This window comes from Bos grunniens, chromosome 4, assembly GCF_055505025.1.
Source record: "Bos grunniens cultivar Pamir isolate PY7600 chromosome 4, Bosgru_T2T1.0, whole genome shotgun sequence".
In the NCBI taxonomy this organism is placed as follows: domain Eukaryota; kingdom Metazoa; phylum Chordata; class Mammalia; order Artiodactyla; family Bovidae; genus Bos; species Bos grunniens.
In genome coordinates, this window is record NC_141168.1 from 69,944,729 (window position 1) to 69,950,235 (window position 5,507).

General features: G+C 39.2%; 1 non-coding gene across 1 annotated transcript; it reads right to left on the minus strand.

The window, feature by feature from the left end:
• Nucleotides 1-862: 862 nt before the first annotated feature.
• TRNAS-GGA (transfer RNA serine (anticodon GGA)) lies at nt 863-934 on the minus strand. The gene has a single exon. It is a non-coding gene; the product is annotated as a tRNA-Ser (tRNA).
• Between the last annotated feature and the right edge of the window lie 4,573 nt (nt 935-5,507).

Sequence of the window (5,507 nt, forward strand, 5' to 3'; positions counted from 1 at the left end):
GATATGTTGCCATGAAGAGAAACTTTGAGGTAGGATGTAATCTAAAAAGTGCTAGCTATAGAGCCTTTTAACTCCATGATATTTCCTATAATTCTAAGCATTCCCTTGGCTACAGTTTTCAAAGCAGAGATTAGCCATGTAACAATTTTATTACTTCTGTGAATAATTACAAATCAATTTTGTAAAGTACAGGCCCAAGAGATCAATACCAGATCTTTCCCTAAACCTTTTCTTCACTTAGAGACACATCTGCCCAGCTCTCCTCCCCTCTCATTCATTAATTCAAAACATCTAAAGGACTGTTTCAGTGAAATACCTCTCAAATATTCCCTTTTTTCTTAGCCCTGCTACCACGAACATAATAAAGTCTACATTGGTGCAGCTGAAATTTTAATACAAACTCAAATCACTTGCTAAACTTATCAAAATGCAAAATATAACTCAGAAGTTTTGCTGTAACCTGCTTCTGCGTTTCCAATGAGCTTCTGGCTGATACAGATGATGCTGTATGTCCAGGACCACATTTTGGGTTACTAAGATCTAGATTACAGCCAGAACCTCATTTGCAGGCTCCCTGCCTCCACTTGCATCCATATCATTATTGACGGTAACATCAAAACAGGAAATTTAAAATAAAAGCCTGATCACACCTCTTTCCTATTCCAGCTCCCCTTAGCCTACCATTCTTTTCAATGGACTCCCCAAATTGTCAAGATGAAGTCCAAACTCTTTAAAGTGAAGTCACTCATTCGTGTCTGACTCTTTGTAACCCCATGGACTGTAGCCTATCAGGCTCCTCCCTCCATGGGATTCTCCAGGCAAAAGTACTGGAGTGGGTTGCCATTTCCTTTTCCAGGGGATCTTCCCGACCCAGGGATCGAACCTGGGTCTCCTGCATTCCAGGCAGATGCTTTAACCTCTGAGCCACCAGGGAACTCTTTAGCATAACTTAAAAGGTTTCTTAAGATTTTGTTCCTACTTGTCTTGCCAGCCTTATTTCTCTCTATTCCTTTATTCAACACAGATTTGATAAGTGTTGCTGCAATACTCAATCCTACTGCTTTAAGGGCCAGCCACAGCCAAGGGTAGCCAATGCCCCTAAGCAGAGATTTCTTGCTTCTGAAACTTTTCTGTTGCTACTCTCTCTGCTTCTTTAAAGTTTATTTTATTTAAGTACAATTGATTTCCAACATTGTGTTAATTTCTGCTGTACAGCAAATGATTCAGTCACATATATACACACACACATTCTTGTTCCCATTCTTTTCCATTATGGTTTATCACAGGATGTTGAATATAATTCCCTGTATGTACAGTAGAACCCTATTGTTTACCATTCCATATAAAGTAGTTTGCATCTGCTAATCCCAAACTCGCAATCCAACCCCTACCTTGTGTTTCCCCCTTGGCAGCCACAAGTTTGTGCTGCTCCTTCTGCTGTGAACATGTTCCTCCCTGTTCCTCTGCCCCTGATCCTCTCTGTTAGACCCTCCTCATCACTCAGGACCTAGCTTAGGATCACTTTCTCTGGAAGATTTCCCCTTCCCATATTTAGATGCCCCTTTTATATAGCAATAGCAGAAAGTGAAGAGGAACTAAAAAGCCTCTTGATAAAAGTGAAACTGGAGAGTGAAAAAGTTTGCTTAAAGCTCAACATTCAGAAAACGAAGATCATGGCATCTGGTCCCATCACTTCATGGGAAATAGATGGGAAAACAGTGGAAACAGTGTCAGATTTTATTTTCTGGGCTCCAAAATCACTGCAGATGGTGACTGCAGCCATGAAATTAAGACACTTACTCCTTGGAAGGAAAGTTATGACCAACCTAGATAGCATATTCAAAAGCAGAGACATCACTTTGCCAACAAAGGTTTGTCTAGTCAAGGCTATGGTTTTTCCTGTGGTCATGTATGGATGTGAGAGTTGGACTGTGAAGAAAGCTGAGCGCCGAAGAATTGATGCTTTTGGACTGTGGTGTTGGAGAAGACTCTTGAGAGTCCCTTGGACTGCAAGGAGATCCAACCAGTCTATTCTGAAGGAGATCAGCCCTGGGATTTCTTTGGAAGGAATGATGCTAAAGCTGAAACTCCAGTACTTCAGCCACCTCATGCGAAGAGTTGATTGATTGGAAAAGACTCTGATGCTGGGAGGGATTGGGGGCAGGAGGAGAAGGGGACGACAGAGGATGAGATGGCTGGATGGCATCACTGAGTCGATGGACATGAGTCTGGGTGAACTCCGGGAGTTGGTGATGGACAGGGAGGCCTGGCATGCTGCGATTCATGGGGTTGCAAAGAGTCAGACATGACTGAGCGACTGAACTGAACTGATTCATAACTTCTACCTTGCACAGTACTGGGACAGAGTAAGAGCTCAAAAACCACTTGAATTAATCAACAGCATTCATGGCACTGTATTGAATGGACTGTTTGACAGTTTCCTCCATGGTAATTTTCTTCAGGGCAGGAACAACTACTTATTCGCCTTTATCTCTAGTGGTGGTAAGGCAACTCAATAAATGTTTGTTGAGCACATGAGTAATGAATGCATAAATGAATTAAAAGGTGATTTAAAATTCCCAAATCATAGATACAGGCAAAGTGATGAATGGATGAAAATGCTATAGCAGGAGAAACTAATAAATTCCAGGACTCAGACATGGGCTCGAGAGAAGCAGGAAAGACCAACATTTAAATTTCTAGGTTTCTGTAGGAAGTAAGAGTGCTATGGGTAAAATTCCATGATATTCAGTTTTGGTAGAAATTGGAGACAAATGTGACTATATGGGAACACTTTTGAGCAAAGCAGAGAGAATATATAGTTAGAAATTCATTCAAAATCACAATTTTCACAGCTTCCAGATGTTCTGCTAACTCCAAAAATTCTCCAGTTTTTAAGTATTAACTATCTAGCAGAGTGGTTCAACAAATGTGTGATCAATTAGGGAGTGTTTCAAAGGGAGAATCAAAGGGAGATCATTTGTGCGCATCCTTTAATAAGCCACATTTATGCCCACATGTTCTTAAGAAGTAGAGTTGCTCTCATATTTTTGTATGAGAAATACTCTCATATTTTTGTACTTTCCTTACACTCTTGAATATTGTGTACTAAGAATTTTCATGTGCAGGATTCTGTTTTATAGAAAAGGTTATTTTCTGGCAAATGCATGTCATTAAAAACAAACAAAAACAGACCAGTCCTTGCCCTTCTGGTGACAACTGACATGATAAGACAAACAAAGTCATAAGTGCTGTGACAGAAGTAAGGGCAAGCAGAGTGGAACATAAATGATTCTCATTAAATAGGTGTCAGGGAATGCTTCTTAAAGTCCCGCAGGATGAAAAAACTCTTAAAGTTCTTTAAATGAAATAAAATAAACCAATAAACACACAAAAATCCAAACTAACCAACCAAACAAGAAACTCGTGTTAAAAACAAAAATCCTCAAAGTTATCAAATAAGACACAGGCTTATTTGAAAAAGTATGAAAAAAATATTTAGAAGTATCTTGTTCTTAATTCCTTCCCTTTTGTCCTTTCTCCTCCTTATTCACCCTTCTCCTATCTTTTTCCCTCCTGTGCCTTCATCTTGGCTTCCCTCCTCACTTTCTCTCCCTGCTCCACACCCCCACCACGCCCTCTCTAGTTCTCCAGTCTCTATTATATCCTGTGCTGTGCTCAGTCGTGTCTGACTCTTTGCGACCCCATGGGCTGTAGCCCACCAGGCTCCTCTGTCCATGGAATTTTCCAGGCAAGAATACTGGAGTGGGTTGCCCCGTTTCCTACTTCAAGGGATCTTTCCAACCCAGGGATTGAATCCAAGTCCCTCGCATCTCCTGCATTGGCAGGTAGATTCTTTACCACTGAACCACCTGGAAAGCTCCATATAATATTGACAGAGATCATATAGGACATCAGGTAGATCTAGGAGGATCACCCCAAAATCACCAAGACCTAAGCTTTTAACTACCATCTCAGCCACTGGTGTGGGCAGACAGGAAAAGTCTAGACCTTATCCTAGTTTATACACTAAGCTTGTTTTTATACACTTAGGTTTTTACTTTTTTGTAAAAGTTTTATACATTTTAATATTTGAAGTGTGTTAAAATTTAGTTTCAGTGATAATAATATAGATTCTGAATTTTTTTTCTTTTTTTAAGTTTTTTTAAAATATAAATTTATTTATTTTAATTGGAGGCTAATTACTTTACAATATTGTATTGGTTTTGCCATACATCAACATGAATCCTGAATTTAAAAGACAATAAAATATTTTGACCTAAATAAAGACCAAAATAGCACTGCCATGTGGTTCTGCTGTAGTATATATCGGAAAGTAACTTTGTAAACTGGATGTTGGCAGGTCGTCCATCATGACGAAGAGAGTTTATAGGTTCTTCATTCTCTCCGTACTCATTTATAGCAGAATTAAACAAGGGGTAAGTAAAATGCTTTCTGGATAAACATAGATACAAATAAAACCTGTGGGATTTCCATACTGTAGAAAGCCATAAAGAGTATATTTCTAGTTTCTGTTATAAATGGGCATTGTTAGTGTAAAAAATGTTCTTTAGAAAGCTGTTTTCTTTCATATAGAATTCTTATAGTATATGGATACTAGTTCAATCCATGAAACAAGGTTGAATTCCTAAGACAGTTTTTTTTAATTTTATTTTACTTTTAATTGGAGGATAACTTCTTTACAATATCATGTTGGTTTCTTCCACACATAGACATGAATCAGTCATAGGTGTAGGTGTGTGTATGTGTGTATCCTCTCCATCTTTGAGATTGAATAAATTGCCTTAAAACTCAACATTCAAAAAACTAAGATCATGGTATCCAGTCCTGTTAGTTCATGGCAAAGTGATGTGGAAAATGTGGAAACAGTGTCAGATTTCATCGTCTTTGGCTCCAAAATCAATGCAAATGGTGACTGCAGCCATGAAATTAAAAGTTGCTTGCTCCTTGGAAGAACAGCTATGACAAACATCAACAATGTATTAAAATGCAGAGACGTCACTTTGCTGACAAAGGTCCTTATAGTCAAATCTATGGTTTTTCCAATATTCATGTACGAAAGTGAGAGTTAGATCATATAGAAGGCTGGGCACCAAGGAATTTATGCTTTTGAATTGTGGTGCTAGAGAAGACTCTTGAGAGCCCCTGGGCCTGTGAAGAGAGCAAAATAGTCAACCCTAAAGGAAATTAGTCCTGAATATTCATTGGAAGGACTGATGCTGAAACTCCAATACTTTGGTCACATGATGGGAAGAGCTGACTCACTGGAAAAGCCCCTGATGCTGGGAAAAATTGAGGGGAAGAGAAGCAGGCAACAGAAGATGAGATAGGTGGATGGCATCACTAACTCAAGGGACATGAGTTTGAGCAAACTCAGGGAGAGAGAGATGGACAGAGAAGCCTGACATGCTGAGTTCATGAGGTCACAAAGTTTTGGACATGACTAAGTGACTGAACAATAACAACAACCTCCTCCTTCTTTAACC